Source organism: Choloepus didactylus, chromosome 14 (assembly GCF_015220235.1).
Source record: "Choloepus didactylus isolate mChoDid1 chromosome 14, mChoDid1.pri, whole genome shotgun sequence".
Lineage (NCBI taxonomy): Eukaryota > Metazoa > Chordata > Mammalia > Pilosa > Megalonychidae > Choloepus > Choloepus didactylus.
Window position 1 is genome coordinate 8,748,475 of NC_051320.1, and position 26,645 is coordinate 8,775,119.

Here is a 26,645-nt window from a genome sequence, read left to right on the forward strand (position 1 = left end):
ATAACAGGCACACACCACAAAACTGGGCGTGGACATTAGCCTTCCCTGCAACCTCAGCTGATTGTCCCAGAGTTGGGGAGGTGGAGCAGTGTGAATTAACAAAGCCCCATTCAGCCATCATTTGAGCAGACTGGGAGCCTCCCTACACAGCCCAGCAGCCCAGAACTGCCCTGGGGGGACGGCACTCACCTGTGACATAACACAGTCATCCCTCAACAGAGGACCCGGGGTGCACAGCCTGGAAGAGGGGCCCACTTGCAAGTCTCAGGAGCCATACGCCAATACCAAGGACTTGTGGGTCAGTGGCAGAGACAAACTGTGGCAGGACTGAACTGAAGGATTAGACTATTGCAGCAGCTTTAAAACTCTAGGATCACCAGGGAGATTTGATTGTTAGGGCCACCCCCCCTCCCCGACTGCCCAGAAACACGCCCCACATACAGGGCAGGCAACACCAACTACACACGCAAGCTTGGTACACCAATTGGGCCCCACAAGACTCACTCCCCCACTCACCAAAAAGGCTAAGCAGGGGAGAACTGGCTTGTGGAGAACAGGTGGCTCGTGGACGCCACCTGCTGGTTAGTTAGAGAAAGTGTACTCCACGAAGCTGTAGATCTGATAAATTAGAGATAAGGACTTCAATAGGTCTACAAACCCTAAAAGAACCCTATCAAGTTCAGCAAATGCCACGAGGCCAAAAACAACAGAAAATTATAAAGCATATGAAAAAACCAGACGATATGGATAACCCAAGCCCAAGCACCCAAATCAAAAGACCAGAAGAGACACAGCACCTAGAGCAGCTACTCAAAGAACTAAAGATGAACAATGACACCATAGTACGGGATATAAAGGAAATCAAGAAGACTCTAGAAGAGCATAAAGAAGACATTGCAAGACTAAATAAAAAAATGGATGATCTTATGGAAATTAAAGAAACTGTTGACCAAATTAAAAAGATTCTGGACACTCATAGTACAAGACTAGAGGAAGTTGAACAACGAATCAGTGACCTGGAAGATGACAGAATGGAAAATGAAAGCATAAAAGAAAGAATGGGGAAAAAAATTGAAAAAATCGAAATGGACCTCAGGGATATGATAGATAATATGAAACGTCCAAATATAAGACTCATTGGTGTCCCAGAAGGGGAAGAAAAGGGTAAAGGTCTAGGAAGAGTATTCAAAGAAATTGTTGGGGAAAACTTCCCAAATCTTCTAAACAACATAAATACACAAATCATAAATGCTCAGCGAACTCCAAATAGAATAAATCCAAATAAACCCACTCCGAGACATATACTGATCACACTGTCAAACACAGAAGAGAAGGAGCAAGTTCTGAAAGCAGCAAGAGAAAAGCAATTCACCACATACAAAGGAAACAGCATAAGACTAAGTAGTGACTACTCAGCAGCCACCATGGAGGCAAGAAGGCAGTGGCACGATATATTTAAAATTCTGAGTGAGAAAAATTTCCAGCCAAGAATACTTTATCCAGCAAAGCTCTCCTTCAAATTTGAGGGAGAGCTTAAATTTTTCACAGACAAACAAATGCTGAGAGAATTTGCTAACAAGAGACCTGCCCTACTGGAGATACTAAAGGGAGCCCTACAGACAGAGAAACAAAGAAAGGACAGAGAGACTTGGAGAAAGGTTCAGTACTAAAGAGATTCGGTATGGGTACAATAAAGGATATTAATAGAGAGAGGGGAAAAATATGGCAAACATAAAACAAAGGATAAGATGGCTGATTCAAGAAATGCCTTCACGGTTATAACGTTGAATGTAAATGGATTAAACTCCCCAATTAAAAGATATAGATTCGCAGAATGGATCAAAAAAAATGAACCATCAATATGTTGCATACAAGAGACTCATCTTAGACATAGAGACACAAACAAACTGAAAGTGAAAGGATGGAAAAAAATATTTCATGCAAGCTACAGCCAAAAGAAAGCAGGTGTAGCAATATTAATCTCAGATAAAATAGACTTCAAATGCAGGGATGTTTTGAGAGACAAAGAAGGCCACTACATACTAATAAAAGGGGCAATTCAGCAAGAAGAAATAACAATCGTAAATGTCTATGCACCCAATCAAGGTGCCACAAAATACATGAGAGAAACACTGGCAAAACTAAAGGAAGCAATTGATGTTTCCACAATAATTGTGGGAGACTTCAACACATCACTCTCTCCTATAGATAGATCAACCAGACAGAAGACCAATAAGGAAATTGAAAACCTAAACAATCTGATAAATGAATTAGATTTAACAGACATATACAGGACATTACATCCCAAATCACCAGGATACACATACTTTTCTAGTGCTCACGGAACTTTCTCCAGAATAGATCATATGCTGGGACATATAACAAGCCTCAATAAATTTAAAAAGATTGAAATTATTCAAAGCACATTCTCTGACCACAATGGAATACAATTAGAAGTCAATAACCATCAGAGACTTAGAAAATTCACAAATACCTGGAGGTTAAACAACACACTCCTAAACAAATCAGTGGGTTAAAGAAGAAATAGCAAGAGAAATTGCTAAATATATAGAGACGAATGAAAATGAGAACACAATATACCAAAACCTATGGGATGCAGCAAAAGCAGTGCTAAGGGGGAAATTTATAGCACTAAACGCATATATTAAAAAGGAAGAAAGAGCCAAAATCAAAGAACTAATGGATCAACTGAAGAAGCTAGAAAATGAACAGCAAACCAATCCTAAACCAAGTAGAAGAAAAGAAATAACAAGGATTAAAGCAGAAATAAATGACATAGAGAACAAAAAAACAATAGAGAGGATAAATATCACCAAAAGTTGGTTCTTTGAGAAGATCAACAAGATTGACAAGCCCCTAGCTAGACTGACAAAATCAAAAAGAGAGAAGACCCATATAAACAAAATAATGAATGAAAAAGGTGACATAACTGCAGATCCTGAAGAAATTAAAAAAATTATAAGAGGATATTATGAACAACTGTATGGCAATAAACTGGACAATGTAGAAGAAATGGACAATTTCCTGGAAACATATGAACAACCTAGACTGACCAGAGAAGAAATAGAAGAACTCAACCAACCCATCACAAGCAGAGAGATCCAATCAGTCATCAAAAATCTTCCCACAAATAAATGCCCAGGGCCAGATGGCTTCACAGGGGAATTCTACCAAACTTTCCAGAAAGAACTGACACCAATCTTACTCAAACTCTTTCAAAACATTGAAGAAAATGGAACACTACCTAACTCATTTTATGAAGCTAACATCAATCTAATACCAAAACCAGGCAAAGATGCTACAAAAAAGGAAAACTACCGGCCAATCTCCCTAATGAATATAGATGCAAAAATTCTCAACAAAATACTTGCAATTCGAATCCAAAGACACATTAAAAAAATCATACACCATGACCAAGTGGGGTTCATTCCAGGCATGCAAGGATGGTTCAACATAAGAAAAACAATCAATGTATTACAACACATTAAAAACTCGAAAGGGAAAAATCAACTGATCATCTCAATAGATGCTGAAAAAGCATTGGACAAAATCCAACATCCGTTTTTGATAAAAACACTTCAAAAGGTAGGAATTGAAGGAAACTTCCTCAACATGATAAAGAGCATATATGAAAAACCCACAGCCAGCATAGTAGTCAATGGTGAGAGACTGAAAGCCTTCCCTCTAAGATCAGGAACAAGACAAGGATGCCCGCTGTCACCACTGTTATTCAACATTGTGCTGGAAGTGCTAGCCAGGGCAATCCGGCAAGACAAAGAAATAAAAGGCATCCAAATTGGAAAAGAAGAAGTAAAACTGTCATTGTTTGCAGACGATATGATCTTATATCTAGAAAACCCTGAGAAATCGACGATACAGCTACTAGAGCTAATAAACAAATTTAGCAAAGTAGCGGGATACAAGATTAATGCCCATAAGTCAGTAATGTTTCTATATGCTAGAAATGAACAAACTGAAGAGACACTCAAGAAAAAGATACCATTTTCAATAGCAACTAAAAAAATCAAGTACCTAGGAATCAACTTAACCAAAGATGTAAAAGACCTATACAAAGAAAACTACATAACTCTACTAAAAGAAATAGAAGGGGACCTTAAAAGATGGAAAAATATTCCATGTTCATGGATAGGAAGGCTAAATGTCATTAAGATGTCAATTCTACCCAAACTCATCTACAGATTCAATGCAATCCCAATCAAAATTCTAACAACCTACTTTGCAGACTTGGAAAAGCTAATTATCAAATTTATTTGGAAAGGGAAGATGCCTCGAATTGCTAAAGACACTCTAAAAAAGAAAAACGAAGTGGGAGGACTTACACTCCCTGACTTTGAAGCTTATTATAAAGCCACAGTTGCCAAAACAGCATGGTACTGGCACAAAGATAGACATATAGATCAATGGAATCGAATTGAGAATTCAGAGATAGACCCTCAGATCTATGGCCGACTGATCTTTGATAAGGCCCCCAAAGTCACTGAACTGAGCCATAATGGTCTTTTCAACAAATGGGGCTGGGAGAGTTGGATATCCATATCCAAAAGAATGAAAGAGGACCCCTACCTCACCCCCTACACAAAAATTAACTCAAAATGGACCAAAGATCTCAATATAAAAGAAAGTACCATAAAACTCCTAGAAGATAATGTAGGAAAACATCTTCAAGACCTTGTATTAGGCGGCCACTTCCTAGACTTTACACCAAAAGCACAAGCAACAAAAGAGAAAATAGATAAATGGGAACTCCTCAAGCTTAGAAGTTTCTGCACCTCAAAGGAATTTCTCAAAAAGGTAAAGAGGCAGCCAACTCAATGGGAAAAAATTTTTGGAAACCATGTATCTGACAAAAGACTGATATCTTGCATATACAAAGAAATCCTACAACTCAATGACAATAGTACAGACAGCCCAATTATAAAATGGGCAAAAGATATGAAAAGACAGTTCTCTGAAGAGGAAATACAAATGGCCAAGAAACACATGAAAAAATGTTCAGCTTCACTAGCTATTAGAGAGATGCAAATTAAAACCACAATGAGATACCATCTAACACCGGTTAGAATGGCTGCCATTAAACAAACAGGAAACTACAAATGCTGGAGGGGATGTGGAGAAACTGGAACTCTTATTCACTGTTGGTGGGACTGTATAATGGTTCAGCCACTCTGGAAGTCAGTCTGGCAGTTCCTTAGAAAACTAGATATAGAGCTACCATTCGATCCAGCGATTGCACTTCTCGGTATATACCCGGAAGATCGGAAAGCAGTGACACAAACAGATATCTGCACGCCAATGTTCATAGCAGCATTATTCACAATTGCCAAGAGATGGAAACAACCCAAATGTCCTTCAACAGATGAGTGGATAAATAAAATGTGGTATATACACACGATGGAATACTACGCGGCAGTAAGAAGGAACGATCTCGTGAAACATATGACAACATGGATGAACCTTGAAGACATAATGCTGAGTGAAATAAGCCAGGCACAAAAAGAGAAATATTATATGCTACCACTAATGTGAACTTTGAAAAATGTAAAACAAATGGTTTATAATGTAGAATGTAGGGGAACTAGCAGTAGAGAGTAATTAAGGAAGGGGGAACAATAATCCAAGAAGAACAGATAAGCTTTTTAACGTTCTGAGGATGCCCAGAAATGACTATAGTCTGTTAATTTCTGATGGATATAGTAGGAACAAGTTCACAGAAAGGTTGCTATGTTATGTAACTTTCTTGGGGTAAAGTAGGAACATGTTGGAAGTTAAGCAGTTATCTTAGGTTAGTTGTCTTTTTCTTACTCCCTTGTTATGGTCTCTTTGAAATGTTCTTTTATTGTATGTTTGTTTTCTTTTTAACTTTTTTTTTCATACAGTTGATTTAAAAAAGAAGGGAAAGTTAAAAAAAAAAAAAAAGAAAGAAAGAAAAACAAGGAAAAAAAAATGATGTAGTGCCCCCTTGAGGAGCCTGTGGAGAATGCAGGGGTATTCGCCTACCCCACCTCCATGGTTGCTAACATGACCACAGACATAGGGGACTGGTGGTTTGATGGGTTGAGCCCTCTACCATAAGTTTTACCCTTGGGAAGACGGTTGCTGCAAAGGAGAGGCTAGGCCTCCCTATATTTGTGCCTAAGAGTCTCCTCCCAAATGCCTCTTTGTTGCTCAGATGTGGCCCTCTCTCTCTGGCTAAGCCAACTTGAAAGGTGAAATCACTGCCCTCCCCCCTACGTGGGATCAGACACCCAGGGGAGTGAATCTCCCTGGCAACGTGGAATATGACTCCCGGGGAGGAATGTAGACCTGGCATCGTGGGACGGAGAACATCTTCTTGACCAAAAGGGGGATGTGAAAGGAAATGAAAGAAGCTTCAGTGGCAGAGAGATTCCAAAACGAGCCGAGAGGTCACTCTGGTGGGCACTCTTACGCACACTTTAGACAACCCTTTTTAGGTTCTAAAGAATTGGGGTAGCTGGTGGTGGATACCTGAAACTATCAAACTACAACCCAGAACCCATGAATCTCGAAGACAGATGTATAAAAATGGAGCTTATGAGGGGTGACAATGGGATTGGGAAAGCCATAAGGACCACACTCCACTTTGTCTAGTTTATGAATGGATGAGTAGAAAAATAGGGGAAGGAAACAAACAGACAAAGGCACCCAGTGTTCTTTTTTACTTCAATTGCTCTTTTTCACTCTAATTATTATTCTTGTTATTTTTGTGTGTGTGCTAATGAAGGTGTCAGGGATTGATTTAGGTGATGAATGTACAACTATGTAATGGTACTGTAAACAATCGAAAGTACGATTTGTTTTGTATGACTGCGTGGTATGTGAATATATCTCAATAAAATGATTAAAAAAAAAAAAAGAGTGAAAAAGCAACAAACTCAATGGTAGAAAATATTTAGAAACCACATGTCAAGTAAGGGTTCAAAATCCAGAATATATAAAGAAATCCTACAACTCAACAATAAAAAAAACAAAAACTCAATTTAAAAATGGGCATTTTTTCCAAAGAGGAAATATAGATGGCTAAAAAGCACATGAAAAGATCCTCAGCTTCAGTAGCTGAGCAAATTAAAACCACAAAGAGACATCATCTCACACCTGCTAGAATGGCTGCTATTAAAGAAACAGGAAACTACAACTATTGGAAAGAATGTGGAGACTAGGAACATTTATTCACTGCTGGTAGGAATGTAAAATGGTACAGCTGCTTTGGAGTACGGTTTGGCAGTTCCTCAGGAAGCTGGGTATAGAGCTACCTTACAACCCTGGCAATCCTGCTACTCAGGATATACCCAGAAGAGCTGAAAGCAGGGATACACACAGACATTTGCACACTGATATTCATAGCGGCATTATTCACAATTGCCAAAAGATGGAAACAAACCAAGTGTCCATCAACCGATGAATCGATAAACAAAATGTGGTACTTACATACAATGGAATATTTTATTCAGCTGTAAGAAGGAATGAAGTCTTGAAGCACGTGACAACATGGATAAACCTTGAGGACATTATGTTAAATAAGTCAGACACTAAAGGACAAATATGGTATGCTCTCACTGACATGAACTAATTGTAATATGTAAACTCATAGACATAAAAAATATAGATACAGGTTACCAGGATACAGAATGAGGCTAAAGAATGGGGAGAGGATGCTTAATATGTGCAGAATGTTTAACTAAGGTAACTTAAATGTTTGGAAATGGACAGAGGTGACAGTAGAACATTATTGTGAGAATAATTAACAGTACTGAGTGGTGTGTGAATGTGGTGGAAAGGGAAGTTTAGAGTCACGTATGTCACCAAAAGGAAAGTTGGAGGGTAAGACAAGGGAACGTATAATACAGTGAATCTTGTGGTGGACAACTGTGTTTAACTGTACAAATATGAAAAAGTTTTTTCATTAACTAGAACAAATGTACAGCACTATTACAAGGAGTTAATAATAGAGTAGTAAATGGGGGAAAATGTACCTATTGCAAACTATGGACTTAAGGGAAACAGTAACATTTTAATATTCTTTCATCAACAGTAACAAATGTACCACACCAATACTATGGGTCAATAATGGGGGAATAAGGGATATGGGAGGATTTGAGGTTTTCTTTTTTATTTTATTTCTTTTCTGGAGTACTGAAAATGTTCTAAAATTGATCATGGAGATGAATGCACAAACTATGGGATGATACTGTGAACCTGTCATTTTAACTTTGTATGGTTTGTATGGTGTGTGAATATATCTCAATAAAACTGCATTTAAAAAAATACATATATATATATGGCTGGGATCAGGGAAAAAAGGTTTGAACTTACATTTTGTGGGGTACATGATAAACAAAGTCAAGCTATATAGTTGACTTTCAAAATCTCGCCTTCAAACTTCCAATATGATAGTGTGTTTACACAAAAAATAACCCATATATTTTCCTATGCATGTAAGCCAAAATAAAAATACAGCATTTAAAAATTTGTGAAAAGTCAAGAAAAATAATAATCTATTGTAAAGAATAAAACCCTAAAATTATCTAGTTCACCCTGTCAATCATAGATGAGAAAAGTGAAACCCAAGAAGGACAAAAATACATGTCCAAGGTCATATTGATAGAATCCACAGCTCCTGAGTCTTGGTTGAGTTTCTTTCCAATGCATCATAAAATAAAAGCTACAAAAAAAGATGCCGTTTCTGACATAAAATTCCTTCTTTTTTGCTTCTCTTCATCAAACAACTGCAACAACAAAAGCCTATATTGTTCAAATAAACCAGGGAACTGTGGCTGTAGATGAAGCCAGTAATCTAAGTCACTGCAGCAAAAAGAAGGGAGTGGTGCTCAAATATTTGATCCAGGGACTATCATTCTACTTTACATTTAAATATGAGAGAATACAGGAGGCAAGCAGAAAACAGTTGCAATCAGCTAACTGGGAATAAAAAATACAAAAGAACTGGTCGTTAAGTCAAAAGTAGTCTACCATTATTTTAGCTAGAAGGAAAGTTTCTGAATGGCCAAGGAAACAAAAGCAACAAAGACATGCTTCAAGAAAAGCCTAGAGCAACAGAATATGTTGCCCTGATTCCACCAGGGATTAAATGCCAAAGGTACAAACCAAAATACTTGATTTCCTATATTAATTCCAACAGATGAGTAGTGTTGACCCAGTGCATCAGTAGATGGCACTGGAGAGACACTGGAGAAGAAAGGGCTTTGCTCTCTGGTTCCAAAGTCCTGGACAGGCAGGCTCCTACAGCAAAGACAGAAGGCTTCTCCACCCTAGGGTCCTGCAGAGTACGCCAGCCAGCAGATTCCCAGGCTCCCTGCCTTGGGTTCTGTAGACTGTCTTGGGTGAAATACCTCTCTGCAAATGCCTTTCTCTGGCACCCCAGAGGGTAGATTTCCAGCAAGTTCCAGAGGACAGATTTTTGAAAGTTCCATCAAGAGGCACCACAGCAACTTCTTTCCCATCCAATGAGCCACAGCTGGACCTTCCTCAACAAGGTCTGAATCTCAGCCCTGGGTGGACCTCCTCCTTGGGCACCTAGTCTCAGGCCTTATAGTGGCTGTTCCTTATATCTGCTAATTCTGTATTTTTTAAGAGTTTTCTTTACTTCTTACTAGTCAATTTCCTGTTATAGCTAATACTTTACATTAAACTTCCCCTGTTTGAATTACAGTGTGGTTTTTCTCTCCTGATTAGACATAGACTGATACAATCTTGAAAATTAGAAAGGCTACACTCAAGACAATCAGGGAATGAAGGACAAACGATTGGGTAATAAAATGAACTGAGAATTCAATATTGTTTTTGTGCTGGCTTGTATATATTATGCCCCCCCCCCCCCAGAGAAAGCCCGTCTTGTGGGGGCAGACGTATTAGTGTTAAGTTGGAATCATTGGATTAAGTCGTTTCCATGGAGATGTGATCCACCCAACTGTGGATGATAACTCTGATTAGATAATTTCCATAGAGGTGTGGCCCTGCCCATTCAGTGTGGGCCTTGATTAGTTTACTAGAGCCCTATATAAGAGCTCAGACAGAAGGAGCTTGCTGCTGCAGCTTACAGAGACATTTTGAAGATGGCCACTGAAAGCTGACACTTTCAAGAACACCATTTTGAAACACAAACTAAGAGCAAGAAGACACCAGTCACGTGTCTTCCCAGCCAACAGAGGTTGTCCGGATGCCAATGGCCTTTCGCCAGTGAAGGAACCCTATTGTTGATGCCTTACCTTGGACACTTTATGGCCTTAAGACTGTAACTTTGTAATCAAACACATCCTTTATAAAAGCCAATCCATTTCTCGTACTTTGCTTAACAGCAGCATTAGCAAACAGCAAGTTTTGCCAGCCAAATCATCTACAATACCTTGGATATGACTTTTGCTATATCCTATAAGCAGTCATTTTTTTTTTTAATTTCTGAGTATTTGAGTGTATTTTATCTTAGTTACATGGCCAAATGTTAAACACTTGTCATCAGCTTTTCTGTATTTAGGAGGCTGTCCATTCTGATCATGGAGAAGAAGGCAGTTAGATGGCCAAGAATGACTAAGAGGACTGAGGACAGCACCTACCAATTTAGCCACCTTCAAGTTCCTGTCCTGCCCAGGAAAGCCATCATATATTCAAACACGTATGCTTTACCCAGGAGGACATCATTGTGATCTCCTCTACTGGGAGCAAGTCTGAACAGAAGCTTGTTAACTACATACAGCACATGGTCTACCTGGTACACCTTGTTTCTCCCCTACAGACATACATGATTAACACACCTAGAAAAGGACAAAATAAAACCACTGAAAAACTCCTTAAATTTCATGTGGGTTGGTAGGCAGGCTAAAAATAGAAGTCCACAAAGGAGTAAAGAGAGAGGGAAAAAGCAAAGACAAATGCCAGAGATAAGCATTAGTAAAGGTTACTTTTTTTTGCTAGTGACATTTCAAATTGAATAAGGAAAAGAACATCAAAAACAAAAAAAATTTACTGGGAAAAAAGCAAAGTCTCAGCAATGTAGGAACACAGAGAAAACCACAAATATGTAAAAAGGCATTAAAGAATATAATAATTTTGTTATATCACCCATTTAGCAGAAAACAATTTTGGAATAAATCAGTAATAAATGATTCTAATTAAGTCAAATACTTTACTACCGGCCTAAAAATAAAATACACTGAAAACAAATGAAAGCGGTAACTGCCAGAAAAACAGCCTTACGTGTCTACAGGGATATTTGTTTTATTTTAGTATATATTGAGGGTGTGAGATCTATGTGTTTGGGAGGAGCAAAAATACTTTCAAAGATAGTAATTTTTATTCATTTGTCTTATTCAACTACTAACTTCTCTAAACATGTTTTGCAACTGGTGAGTCTGGAGTGGAAATGTATCTGTGCACTTAACCCTGAATGTAAAGGTCTTTCTTTCCTAGTGAGAACAAAGGGTATATAAAATTTCTTCAAGTACAATGCTCTTTCTCCCAAACTAGAAAGACTCCTTGTAGCAAATTCACAAGAAACACAGCTTCTGGACTCCAGAAAAGCTATTTAAATAAGCTATTAATTTTGTCCCTTCCTCCCTACTAACAAATTGCCTTAGGATTTTAGGGCAGGTTTTTTCTCCTTTCTCTTGCTCTAATTAAGAATCATCATCTTCTTTAGCACCAATTATCCAGTATCTAAGATGTTAGAGTAATCTCAAAGATTCGGGTGGGGGGGGGCGGTTTCCACTATCACTTCAAATTTAATGTTTGAAACCAAAATCTTCTACAAAGCCTCTCACTGTTCAAACCAGGCACCCTCTTTAATAGCTCCATTTCCCTTAATGAAAACCCCATTCTGTCATTATCCTTATCATCTGTTACTAGATCACTCTATATCTGTAGTTTTCTCCAACTTAAACAGCATCCTACACACCATTTTGATTCACCTGCCCAATATACTAATATTACCCATTCAACGAAGAAGCTCTAGAAATTCAGAGGTGCTACAAGATGTTGCAAAAACGAGAGGAAATCCCATCTGGCAGGCCTCAAATACACTCCTTTTAGCACTACTAGTGTTATCAGTTTTGTAAATATCTTAATTTGGGGGGGGGGGGGGTAATTATCTAGAAAACACTTCCCCAAGAAATCAAATAGCTAAAATAAACCTGCTGTATTAGTTTTCCAATGCTGCTCTAACAAATTACCAAAATCTTAATGGCTTAAAACAACACAAATTTATTACAGTTATGGGGGCCAGAGATCTGACATAGCTCCCACAGGGCTAAGACCAAGGTGTCCTTTCTGTGTTCCTTCTTGGAGGATCTAGGGGACAATCTGGTTTCCTCACCTTTTCCTAGCTTCCAATGACCACCATTTTTTTGGTTCAAGGCCCCTTCCTCAATCTTCAAAGCCAGCAATGCCAGGCCAAGTCTTCACACTGCCATCTCTCTGGTTCTCTCTTTTACCTCCCCCTTTCACTTTTTAGGACCTTTGTGATTTCAGCAGGCCCACCAAGATAATCTTGTAACCTTAATTCTTATCCGAAACCCTAATTCCTCTTTGCTATGTGAGATAACATATTCACAGGTTCCAGGTTCCAGGGATTAGAACGTGGAATTTTTTTTTTTTGGGGGGGGCACTATTTGCCTATCACACTAACTTTATTCCATAAGGATTCATGTGTAACTTCAGCCCAAATCCTCTCTCCACCTCCTCCATTTCTCACCCAGGATACAGGAGAAGAAATAAGAGATTGCAAGGAGGATCCGTGGCAAGAGATACGCTTTTATCATTCCTTGACAGAACCTGGAATTTATTTTTTTGTACAGATAATTTTATAAGGAATGGTCACATTCTTAAGACAGTCCAAAGTCATCTAATTAAAACAATAATAAATGTATTATAGGCCAAATGTACAAAAACTTTATGAAGACCTTGAAACTCAGTTTTAAGTACCAAATGGAAACAATGCAACAGATACAACCATCAACCTTTTGCTTTGGTTATTATTGAGCCATACAATCATTTTCTTCTCATAGTACAAAATGTACATTCATTCCTAACCCTTGAGCAGTTTCATGAAAAGTTTTCAGCACTTCTAATATCTTAGAACACCAAGAGAAATTTTGCTTAAATATAAACTTCAAGCTTAACACAATGGTAGAGACTTGTCCTGCCTACTTCTTGACTGTACTTTTAGGACAGTGGAAAGCAACCATGCAGATTCATTCTGAGTGCTCACAAAAAATCAGTTCTGCATGAGTCAAGACCCTGTACCATGATGGTCCACCCGTTTTCTTGATACGTTCTAGGATACATGTAACACATTCACAATTGTCAAACCTTTAATGTAGTATGATTCCTGGTTAGCCTCAAGAAGGAGCACCCATTTAAAAACAGATTTTCCTGATGGTAAATGCTTTTTGTGTATCACTAAAAATGAATGGAAAGATACACTAGCTAAAAGACTAGTAGACCTTTAGGAGCAGGACTTGAATTTAGTAATGCTTTCACACAACAGAAGGCACTAATGGATATGAAAGGAAGCAAGCAGACACTTAACCCAGAAACAAAATTCTTTATAAATAAGATTTGAGGTAACAATGAGAAGAATGCCCAGAAGAATGCCTAGCATCAAACATATTTATGAAGGTCTGAACTCATGGTCTTTACCTTACCTCAATAAAACTGATCAACCTCAGTTTTAAGAATCAAATGAAATAACATGCATACTTAAGCTTAGTAAAATGACTTTTATCTAGCACGACTGACAGTAAAAAGAATTGTTACAAAATAAGTGAACGATAACTCTAAGTTCCAAAGATTAAAAATAAATTAATGGTAGTCTCTCTACAGTCTTAGAGAACTCTAATTCTTAGAGAATACCCACCATACCTCAATCATTTCTTGGTGACTCAGCCAATATGAGGAACATTAGTGACAGTAATGTGTCAAGAAAGTACTAGTGGACTACAGTAATTTCTCATTTCTTTTAGTGAGACAAGATGATTCAAACCTAGGTCGATCTCCCACCAAGCCCTGTGTCCATAAACACTGAAGATCACTGACTCTCACATCACTACTTCACAGCAAGAAAGCACATTCAGAAAAATGCAGTAACTTTGAGTCTCAGTTTATACATCTATAAAATGGGAATAACAATACAGATTTCCCTGACTCTTTGACAAGACTGTTATGAAGACTAAATAAATGGAAAGTTATATAAAATGTGACAATGTTAAAACATCAAAGATATCAGGGTCTTGTACAATTCCAAGAAGAATCACTCATGTAGAAAGCAGTGTTGAGTTTTCCTCAAACAGTACAGAAAATGCCATTTACATTTTATTTATGTGAATAGTGCCTACTGGAGTGGCACACAACAGATGTCCACACATCTATATATGTATATAGGTATACATAATTCATTTATTAGTGTGGACTACATTCATTTTATCAGTGCTACCTAGGTATAATAAAATCACTGATGAACCAATGATAAAAATAGTGATAACTGAGCAGGAAAAAGAAAACTTACATGAGGCCCTTTCATCATAAACAATGAGGTGGTTCAACTTCTGTAAGTCCATGGTCACTTTCCTTCCTTTCCTACAGAACCAAATCAATTTCATGAATGGTTACAGTAAACAAATATTTATATAAATCACTACAGAAAAGACTAGATCTTTTAATTTCTAAATAATTTCTCTGGTCCATAAAGGAATAAAGTTTCAATATTCTATTTGCAGGAAAAAAGACAAGCCCATTAAAATAGTTTAGAAGTACTTAAAGCATGTCTTTCAGGAAAGAATCTACAATATATATTAAATCACTATAGACTGCTGCTAGGCTTTGCCTTGAAACTAGCATTGCAACGACTACCTTCATTCCTTCTAAAACCTGCTCTTATATTTGAGTATCAGGACTGACCAGGAACTAAAACACCGACTTTAGTCATCAGGAGACTACACTAAAAACATGAGAATTAAGAGTGCCAGGACTTACAGGAGTCACAGAAATAAAATAAACCATCCTCCAATATATTATAAAACAAAGACTGTTCTGCATTTGTTTTTGAGCTATGGCATTTCTAAATATTTCCTTCTACTAAACTTAAGATCCAAGATTTTTTTAAGATGGACTACAAAGATACAATGATACATAATCAGAACAAAAACTCTCAAACATTTATCCGGTAGCAGTCATACATGTGCACTGACTGATCCATTCACCAGTTCACCCATGGCTCTCCATAACCAACAGCTAAATCACCAAGTACTATGGCTGTAAATGTGCAAAAATTATCTGACATGCAAAATTGAGACTGAACTACAACCTTGTTTACTCAAACACCACACCCTAGCAGACAAGTATCCGGGTCAGAGAAAACTCAAGCACTCACATATTCCATGCTTTCATCACCAAGTCTATTTGCCTTAATTGGCAGAAGGATCTGTAAAGCAGAACTTCTCTTGTTGGTGTTCTCATTAAAACAGAGGTCTCTCAGAATTAACTAAAGGGTATACCATTCCTAGGTGATAACATTCCTGATCATTTGTATCTTCTTTCACTTATATCCATATTACCTAGTAATTCATGGGAATTATATGAAAAAGGCAAAAACAAAGGCCCTTTTACTTATTATGTCTACAATATGCCTAGCAGAGTTTACATAACTGATCAAAAGAGAACCACAGGTGTACAGCAATGGGTTAAATGCAAATGAACCACCACTGTTCAAAAAAATCCAAAACATATGGACCTAGGCTGAAAACACAGTGCCATCATAAAAAGAAATGACATACCTAGCAAAGATCTAAAAACTAATTTTTGGATACCTATCAGGAAAAAAAAAAAAAAAAAAAAAGACTTCAAATCTCTTATTTAGGATAAAATGACTAGAAAATGACAGGGAAGATAATTAATCACTATTCAGTAAATCAAACTTAAAAAAAGAAAAGTACATCTTGGGAAGAAAATGACTTGGTATGCACAACCTGATAAACCAGCTACAGAAACTAAGAAGCTTTTACAGTTTACACAATACTTTGCATTTACAACACCCTTGGTCTGAAATCAAAGAACATTCAAACATTTATCTTGTATTCACCGTCACCTTATTTACTTGTTATTCAATTAGATTCTGACTTTACCATTCTTGTCATTTATTTGTTATTCAATAGAATTCTGCTAGCATTCTTAACATACACAAAAATATTATTGTTGTTCATGCATAAAAGTCTGAAAGGATCACACCAAACTGTTAAAAACCATTACACAAGTAACCCTCATGGATGGGGGAGATCTGCTGAGGAAGAGGACTTTATTTCAATAGTTTGAATTTTGGTTTTAAACATGTCATAATTTTACATAAAAAAATTAATGATCACATAAAATATATTGCATTCTAGGCCATGACATTTCCCTCTATATGATTCACAGGGATCTAGTTTATCCCCTGAACAGGTTTCCTATGTTAAATATACAACATAGGATATAGTCTCCTAGGCCAGTTTCCATCATTTCTAAGCACCTAGCTTCCAAACACATGCAGTGCTGCACCTTGCTCAAAGCTGGTCATGGCTCAAAGCCCATCATCCCTGCCATCGCCAGTCTTCTATTTGATCAATTCACAGTGTAGCTTCTACTCTTCCCCCTCCCCACCAAACCTTTATTTCTATACTAGAAATATTATCATAAAAGCTATTACTAGAATGAAAGGAAAAATATGTTCCTAGCTTTGTGATCTACAACTCCAAAAAACATTTCCCCATAGAAACAAATAGAAAAAAACTAATATAAACATAGAAGAGATTCTTCTTTTAGCAACTAATTATTTGAGCAGATTTTTCAGTTTTCTCATTTCAATTCAATTGTCAATAATGGAGCCCAACAAGTGTCTTTGCATGATTCCATCATTCTCTGCATTCACTTATCCATTAACCATCAGGTCTGAAAAGGAACCCATTTCACTCCCCACTAAGAAACACCCCTTCCAGCATTCAGACTTTATTTTTTCCCCTACTGGGGAAGAACTTCTACTTTCTGTTTTTCTCCCTTCAAAGAGCTGCCTCAAAGTTTCTGATAGTAAAACACTGGAAGCAACCTATATGTCCATCAGTAGAAAATACAGTTATATCTATATACACAAATCTATATAGCTGTTGCTATATATAGCAGCTACTTACGGCTGCATAAATTTTTTTTTAGAAATATGAAAAAGTAATTTATCTACTGATATGGAATGATATTAAAGATACACTGTGATGCTCCCAAGCTCTACCATGCTTCCTGGAATTCTCCCAGAGCCCTCTCACACAAGCCAGCCTGCACCCCCAACAAGGCCCCATGGCTTCATCTCCCCTCCTCCCCTACCAGGGCCCAGGTCCAGGCTCTTCCTCCTTGGCAGCTCCCGTAGGAATCAACACCTGCCCCAGGGGCCTTTGGTCAGAGCCCTTGAGGCTCAGCAGGGACCAACTCAGCTTCACACGAGCCTGGTCTTTTCCATCAATTCTGAAGTCCCCAAGGCAGGGTCTGTGTCTCTACCATCTGACTGTGGGCTCACTAAAGAGACTGTCTCCTGCATCCTAACAGGCATTGCCTAAGGGCAGCAGCCATGCCTCCTCCATCAGTCTTTGAGCTCCCCAAGCACAGAGCAAGGATTGTGATTCCATCAGCCTGGGGGCTCACAAGGGGCAAAGAAGTCTGCCCTGTCAGAGAGTGTATGTTCTATATAGCCTGTAAGGGAGAGGAGGACCTCCCCCACCAGACCTGGGATTCCTAAGGAAGCAAAACCGGCTACATAACTTGTGGGGCCCAGAACAAAATAAAAATATGGGGTCCATTGTTTAAAAAGTAATTGTGAAAAAAAATTTGCAGTGTACCTCTTTACATAAATGGGAAGAAAAGAAATATTCATAATTACTTCTATACACAAAAAATATTAGTTTCTTGTATATTATTCCAGAGATAAGAATGACTACCACCCAGTAGGATAACTAGGAGGCTGAGAAGGGAGACATTTTCACTTGATATACTTTTTGTACCACTTAAAATTTCAACCATGCGAATATATTACCTATTTTTAAAATCAATGAATTGTTTTAATCTTGCTTAATATACTTAGATCTTCAAACAATTATTTGTGATTACTTTAACATTTTGTGAAGTTGAAGGCAGAATGAAAAATTGCTTAGTTTGAGAATGTCTCTCTTCCTTATAATCATGCTCTGTAGCATTTCAAAGAGAAATCCCAAATGTCTCCTCCATCACCATCACCAAGATATCCTATATTCTCAAGTCTTAACAGCAAGGACTCCATTTTTATTTAATAAAGCAAGAATTAATTACTAATTAAGTTACACAGTATAGATGCAAACGGAGATATAAGAGAAATATAAAATTGTAACCTCCGCATGATAACCATTAACTTGATAAGGCTGTTTACTGAAATTTCACATAAATTCTTTAGGAATCTAAGAGTTATGTATATTTTGTGTGAGGACATCTCAGCTGATCATACGAAGTCCTAATTATCACCAAAAGGAATAAAATAATGTTGCACTACAGGCATAGCTTTACTCTACCTTTCATATCCACAGTAGTATAGAAGAAACTGTGAGGTCAGAGAGCTTTGAGAATATTGCAGTCAAAAATCGTGTCCAATTCAACATGAAAAAGAATTCAAATATCAAAACATCCAATAACTCAAACATGTGCAAACAGAAAAACAAAACTGAATTTTTTTTAATAAACAACTTACAATTACCTAATAATAAATCTGAAAAGAAAGAACTCATCATGGCCTATGACAAGAAAATCTGGTTCTATTACATACACAATTAAAAATTCCCAAAAGCTATTTTTCTTGTGTGTATGTGTGTGTGTGTGTGTGTGTGTGTGTGTGTGTATCATCTAGCAGTTAAAATCAAATACCAATTACATGTCAATTTACCAGTTTACCAGTCACCATTTTCAAAGTCATTTGCACAGATTTCCTGAGCATCCACTGGGGATACAAGGAACAATAGGGGCACAGTTTATGCTTTGAAGTATCTCACAATCCAATTACAACTGTTAAGAGTACTCAAGAACAAATTCAGAGTAGAAAGTATCATCAAGAGGTTAAACAGTTGTATTTCTACACAGACAAGGGAAGGGGGCTCTAGGGAAATATGGGGTATGAGGTAGTCTTTAACATGGTGGACTTTTAAAGGAAAAGATGGGAAAAGAGAGAAAATTCCAAGAAACGAAAGTGCATGAGAAACCAAAAAAGTAGTTAGGTATGTTCCAGGAATAATGCAAATTGAAGTTTACTAAAACAAGAAATAGGTTTGAAAAGGGGCACTGGGGCCAAATAATACAGTTTTGAAAGGCAATGCTAAGGAACTTGGACTTGATTACAAAGTCAATCTGGAGCCACTCAGGGGAGGCATGGTGGTCAAGAACACAGACTAGTAAGACATGCTTGGGATTCAAATCCCAGCTGTTCTACCTACCAGCAATTCCTTCAGGCTTGCAAAGTCTCAACTGGTAGGGACAGCAAAATCTACCAACCCAAAACTATTATGAGGACCAAATAAGAGCAAAACATTCAGCACAGTGGTTCACATAAAAAACACTCAGTGTTTTTTGTTTTGTTTGTTTCTGTCATCAGGCAAGGAAAACAACATCATCAGGGCTTCATTTCGGACAATGAATTTGAGAGCAGTACATGCATGATGAATAGTAGGACCTAAAAACTTGAGATGTGTCTTGTTGATAACCACTGAGGCAAGATTTAACATGCATGGTTGCTGGAAGAATGGGAAGGAAAACAACATAATCAGAAAGCACAATGCAAATAAAATGACAAAAATTAATTCTGAAGAAGAGAGTGAAGAATCAAAGGTGACTATCCGATTTTGAACCTAGATGACTAAGAGAATGTTATGGTCATTAATATAAACAAGGAAATAGGGGAATAAAAATTAAATTTGCAATGGAAAAGGGGTTTATTTCTGAATATACTGATTCAACATAACAAAATGGCAACCAGGTAAAGAGTTTATCAGGGAGAAAATAAAAAGGCTTATCTGAAGCATAAGAAAACGAGGCTGACGATGCAGAATTGGGAACCTCAGCAAAGAGGGAAAATGAATGGCTAAAACCATAGGTAATAAATACAACTAGATATTATCTGAGTATCTCAAAGTGCAAAAAGTGTAACCTTTAAGTTCTCATCTTCCTTGACATCCATCCACACATTTGACTCTCCTGATCACCACTCTTTCAGAAAACCCTCTCCCTTTGTCTACTTTGACAGCTAATTCTCAGATGTTCTCCCCTTTATTTTGTCTCCCTTTATCTTAACTAGCTACTCCTGCTTCCCTCACTCCTAAAAAGGTTAACTAAACGAGATCCTTGCATGTCTATAATTCTCTCCCTCTCCATTCCCTAATTTAGCAAATTCATCTATTACCTTTAAATTACCCCTTGTATGTACACTATTTATGAAGCCGGGAATAGATCAGAGATCATTTGCCCCCAACAGACCATAACCCTGACAGTAGAGACTGTTTTGTGATTGTGATGGTAGTGACATGGGTGGTGGTAGTGACTGAATACACTGTCTAATTCTCCCTCCCTCATTTTACAAATGAGAAAACTGAAGCCATATTAGGTCGACTGTTTAAAGTAACACAGTGGCCAGTGGCAGGTTCTTTCCATGACACCTCACTTTTCCTATGGTCAACAACTGTCCAATGACCAACCCAAAGTGAGCATATCCAAACTAATACATGCTAATGTCCTAACAAATATTGTCCTACTTGATAAAAAGATGAACAGGGTGTCCTCAGTCCTCAGTGAGCTTACAGTGTCATAAGAAGACAAACGTGAGAAGTTGCAATACAACAGTACGACTGTAGAAAACACAACCAGAAATAAGGAAAGGAGCCAGGAAAGGCTTCACAGAAGTAACATGACTTGAACTGAGGTCTGAGGATAAGTTTTTCATCCTTCAGCAGAGCAATACAGGCAGAGTAAACAGAACTATCAGTGAACAGGTCCTCTAAGCAATTCCACAGTGGTTATTTTATACAAATGAGTTTTTAAATCCCAACTAGAATTTAAACTCCAGAATTCTTTTTTTTTTTTATCATTCATAGAACTTATATAGCTGATTTATTTCTGGCTACTCATGAATATATGTCCCCAAAAAGGTTTCCCAGTTAAATTGGAAAATAAGCTTTCTATTTCTTCCTATTAGTAACAAGATCTCTCATTTTTAAGAATGTGTGCATGCACACATACAGAACATGTGACTCCTCTATCTACCCACCTCCCTCCCCAATACCTAAAGGTCAATATATCATAAAATATTCTAAAGAGATCTTTCTGGTGCTGAAAGTATTTATATCCCACAACTATACAACCCATTCACACTCAGTGTAAGTGGTCGAAGAGAAAATGAATGGCAGACATACCACTTAGATATGAATCCAATTACCATAAAAAAGCTCAAATATTTTCCTCTATGTCGGTTTATTCTCAAATGCAAACTACTGATCATACTTTACAAACGTCATTATTTGCCATATTTCTTTAAACTACAGTTGTCACATCTGCTGGAAAACTAAGATAGATTAATATACCATAATATTATGACACATACTCTATTAAGTTGTCTGTCATGGTGCATTTTTAAGGGACTATAAAATACCAAAAGTGAAATAAGCAAATTTTAATCCTTTTAGACTTTTTAAGGCCCTTTTTGTATTCTTTTTAGCATATTAATTTACAAAGTATTCAACTGGGTTCATAAAAATAAAGTTTAATGAAATGAGATCATTCATCCAAGTTTGTAATGAATAAGCACCTGCGAGAGCTACAATTTATTATGATATCCAAATTTATCATGGCACCAAGCAAAGTGATTAATACAATCTCCCATCTTCTTGGTTTACAGCAACAGGTCAAGGAGTTTGATATTTTAATATACCACCAGAATCGCCATCTTAAATGATACCATTATAATTTCACACTACTTATCCTTTAGACTATTTTGCAAACCATAAGATTATATTCACATCTCTACTTTGGAGAAACATTACAAAGAAGAGGAGGAAACTCTAAGATCAAGTTTGTAAAGCAGTGTTCACTAACAGGAGGTAGCATGGCAGAGTAGGAAACACCACTTCCTGGATTAAGCATCCTCGAGTCTGAAGAGCCAATGGAATCTTGAGCAATTCGGTTACCTCTCAAAGACTCTGTTTATTGATCTACAGTACAGGGAGAATTATGTCACTGTGAGAAATACATAAGAGCATATTATTATCAACAAGGATAACTAAAATGCCAAGGATATTTTTGGTTCCTTTTAAACACAGTTCCCCAAATAAAATCCCACACAACTTAGCCTAAGATTCCAGGCTATACATGTTTAGAAACCAGACTGTTCCTTATGATTATATTACTCAGTTCCATGTTTTCCCTAGAGACTAGCACCAAGATGAATACATAGTAATGTTTAATAAAAAGCAAGTTGGTGATTAAATCAGCAAAGCCTCCAGCTCTTCTGCACAGAGAAACACACAATGTAGCAGGGATTTAGTAGCCTTTTTATTTAATAATAAGCAGTCTAATATCATCCTTCCACTGCAGCTTACTCCCCATGGCTTACTTAACAAAATATTTAATCCCTGGCTGCTTTTTTGTTGTTGTCTGAAATACAAACTAATGGGCCTCTGGCCTTCTGCCTTAACTCCTCTTCACATGTCAGCCAGTTCATGTTTAAGGAACGTGATTTTTTTCCAACTGACTCTAAGGAATTTAAATTTACTTTGAAAAATGCACTCAAAAATAAAAATTAAAAAAAAAATAATAATAAACTACTTTAGTGGCCTGCTTTATGAAGTCATACAAGCCTCACATAAGCTACTATTAAGCTCTGTGTAAACATGTTACTGAACTTGCTTAATATGAAAGTATTCCCCTCAGGCCTTCCACATCCTGAAAGCTCTACCACACAGTTTAAACTATTGATTTATAGCTCTTTTTAAAAGCTATTGATTATTGAAAAACTGGAGACAATGTTCAGCATTAAAGAATTAAATACATAAATAGCTATGTAGCCTTTAAAAAGAATGAGGTGTGTAATGAAATGGAGGGAGATCCCTTATGTATGGTTAACCAATAAAACGAAATGACATATACGACCCCAATTTTGTTTTTAAAGCCCATAATATGCACAGAGGAATATCTGAATGGCTATACACCGCTTTTGACGACTGGCGACCCTGGGTGGTAAGACGGAAACATTTGTTTGAGGAGAAGGGGAGAGGATGTCTTTATCGTTTGGCTTACTTTTTTTTTTTTTTAGAGCCCGTAGTACTTTAGCAATTTTCAAATAATTAACTGGGGGAAAATAACTATTATTAAAAGCATACTTTCTCGTATGTATTCAAATCCTTCTGATTTGTAATTTAAAAAGCATAGGTACTATTTCTCTACTTTAAAAAAGGTTCATACAAAAACAAAGTAATAAAAGTTTTTTTTCTTTTTTTTTTAAAGTTGAATTCGCAAAATTACTCCCTCTGGCTCAACTCCCGGGTCCTCCCAGTGGGAGTTTTGGAAGTAACTAAGTACTAAGACCCACACCGCACTTCGCACAAACAGCAGCAGGCGCTCAAACAAAAAGAAAGTAAAGGGTAGCGCCCTTCTCTAACCTCTCAAATCCCTTGCAGTCCCAGCCCCCAAAGCTTCCCCGAGCCTACGTAGGTTTGAGCCTCTTCCTTAAAAATCAAAACAACAGAAAGTCCAGGGCTGGATCTGAAAAGGTCCTAAGGAGCCCGCGCGCGTCTTTCTGAGCAACATCGGGGCGTCCGTGGTCCCCGAGCCCCCGGTCCGAGCCGCAGGCTGGGCCCGAGGACGCGGCGCCCCCGCCCCAGCTCTCGCCGGACCCCCCACAGTCCCCTGGCTCCTCGGTGCTCCACTCCCCCTCGGCGCCCCTCAACCTCCAACCCTCAGTCGGTCCCTCGGGCCCCGTCAGACCCTCGAATTCCCCTCGGCACCCGACTCCCGCAGTCCTCAGCCCCTCCGACCCCCAGGCCTCCTCAGCCTCCGACTGTCCATCGCCCGGTCGCCCTCCGCGCTCCCAGACCCCAACCCCGGCACTGCGGCCGCCCCAATCAAGACGACTCAGGGTCCGCGGGAGGCGTTACCTGCGGCGGTCGGCCGGTCGGTCGGGCCCGCCGAGCTGCGCGCGGGTCCAGGCGCTAGGGCTCCGCGGGCTCCGCAGCAGCCGGCCGCCCGCCCCCGCCACAACAACACCGCCGCGCCGCCCGGGGGGAAGGGAAGGGCTGGCAGGATCTGTGGGGAAAACCCGACAGTCGCGGCCTCAGGGCCGTCGGGGACCCGAGCATGCGCAGACGGCCGCGAGCAGGAGGGCAGCTAGCTTGAGGACGCCCAAAACAGAACAGCTTGGGCACGCCCCCTCCGGGCTCGCCCCGCCCCCGGGCCCAATCAACGCGAGGTCTGACTACGGCTGGGGCACAGCGGCCGTGGGAGGAGATCCCGCGAGAGCAGAGCGTCGCCCTGTCCCCTCCCTTCTTCCTTACGTCTGGGTTTGCGTGAGCCGAGCGGTTGCGAGGAGGTCTCCTGTGAGGGATCCCGCGCTGAGGGGACCTGGGCTGTAGCGGTCCCCACCGAGTGGAGTGGGGTTCTCACCGTGTCCTACATCTTGAAGGGCAGCTTCTGTAGGTTTGGAGGCGATCCCCGCAAGGTAACTGCAGAGGCTTCTGTGGAGGATGCTCACTGGTTTATCAGAAGAGCCAAGGATTTTTCTTCAAATTGCGCCATTCTTCCCCTTAGAGTCAGACGTCCCCGTGGTCCCTGCGCGAGGCCGACCCGGCCCTCGGCCCGCAAAGCCCTGCGCTTGCAGCAGCCGTTCGGACCCGCGGGAACGCGGTTGTTCACCTCGCTGCTGAGATGTCATCTTCTTGCAACAAACTGAGGACTCAGTCCCGATGAAGACGTTGTGCAAGTGTCTGTTACTAGCAGGAAGGATTTTGAGGGAAAGGCACGGGAATTTGAGAACCGGAAAGGAGACGTAGGGGTCAGGCGACCTGGGAAAATGTTGCCACTGATGCACCAAATCAATAAACGCGCTCTTCACATTTGCAGGAGTCCTAGAGAACTGCATAAGGTTTTTTCATTGAGTTTTAGTACGCATAACAGCCGTTATGTCTCTCCTAAATTCTATGACTTCTGTGCCACAGGGCCTGCTTTCTTGTAAGCTAGTCATCCTCTGGATGGGCCGCTCCAAGCCACTAGTAGGGTTGAGCGCGTTTCTTTGACATTGCTTGAATTCTCCTCGGTTTTGATTTACAGATGTGTTGACCGTGAGTGTGGGCTACTCTTTTTTTTTTTCTTAATGCCTTTTTTTATTGTGAACTTGAGCATGTATACATAACAGTGATAATTTTCAAGGTATAATTTAACAAGTAGTTAAACAAACTTCCAAAGGTGTCATGGGTTCCAGTTTCACAACTTGAGCTATTTCCAATATTGTAAAATATGACATACATACAGAAAGTGTTAACTTTTGATTTTGATGTACAGCTGAACAAGCAGTTCTGTAGGTAACTTTTGATTTTGATGTACAGCTGAACAAGCAGTTATATAGGTAATTTCAAAAATTGTTATGGGTTACAGTTTCACAGTTTCAGTTCTTTCCTTATTATGCAATGTAGAGTATATACAGAAAGGTGAAGACCTTCAAAGCAAAATTCAACGAGTACCTATAGAGCAAATTTCCACCCTGTCATTTACCTTCTTCCAGCTATTCCAACAGGCTAGCATCTAAAAAATGTATGTATATTTATATAAAGTTTCAGTATTCATAGACCTTTGTTAAATATTGGCTTGTTTGTTGCTACCCATTCCTCTCAGTCTTTTTCTCCATTTTCCGAGATGTCTAGGCGGTGAGCACCCTAATGTGTTCATATTGAAAGGGGGTGTCGACAGTATGGGGAAGGAGGCTGCAGCTGATTGTTGTTCTTGAAGAGGCTGTTGCCTCCGGGTTTTAGTGCTTGTGTGACACAAGAACACTCGGGTAGATTTAAGTTTCTGAGAGATAAAATTTAGTGAGTGAATCTTTTATAGAATCTCAGGTGGGGACCTAGGTATTTGTGGACTACTTTTGATGGTGGCTACTCTTTAGGTTTTGTGCAAAAGTATTTGAGTAACATATTCATGTAAGATGAACAGACAAGCAAGGTCAAAGCTGAAATCACAAAATAACTTTAAAACAAGAACAGAATTGCTGCTAAGATTACCTGCCCTTCAAGTCAATAATTTCACATTATTTGGCTTCAAAGTATGAATACATACCCAGTGGATACTGACCTCTGAACTGTACAAAATCTCTGTGACTCTGCCCTCTGGAGTAGAGCTTGTTAGCTCCATCAGCTCCGTCTTTAGCTCTCTGCCTGGTCTGAAGGCACTCCTAACTGTGGTGGCATAATATGACAGCCTTCCAGGATTAGCTTTCTGCTATTGCAAGCAGAAATTTTAGCACGTGAGAATTTCTTACTTACCACAAGTAGAATGAGTAGAAATTGCCATCT

At 38.9% G+C, this 26,645-nt stretch overlaps 1 protein-coding gene across 2 annotated transcripts in view; it reads right to left on the minus strand.

The window, feature by feature from the left end:
• PCMTD1 (protein-L-isoaspartate (D-aspartate) O-methyltransferase domain containing 1) overlaps positions 1–24,444 on the minus strand; it is a 95,123-nt gene extending 70,679 nt beyond the window's left edge. The window contains exon 1 of one of the 2 annotated variants that reach the window (XM_037802673.1): positions 24,240–24,444. The gene's annotated coding sequence lies outside the window, so the exon portion shown is untranslated. The remainder of the gene's footprint in view (positions 1–24,239) is intronic. The other variant, XM_037802669.1, reaches the window with a different exon arrangement.
• Positions 24,445–26,645: the final 2,201 nt, after the last annotated feature.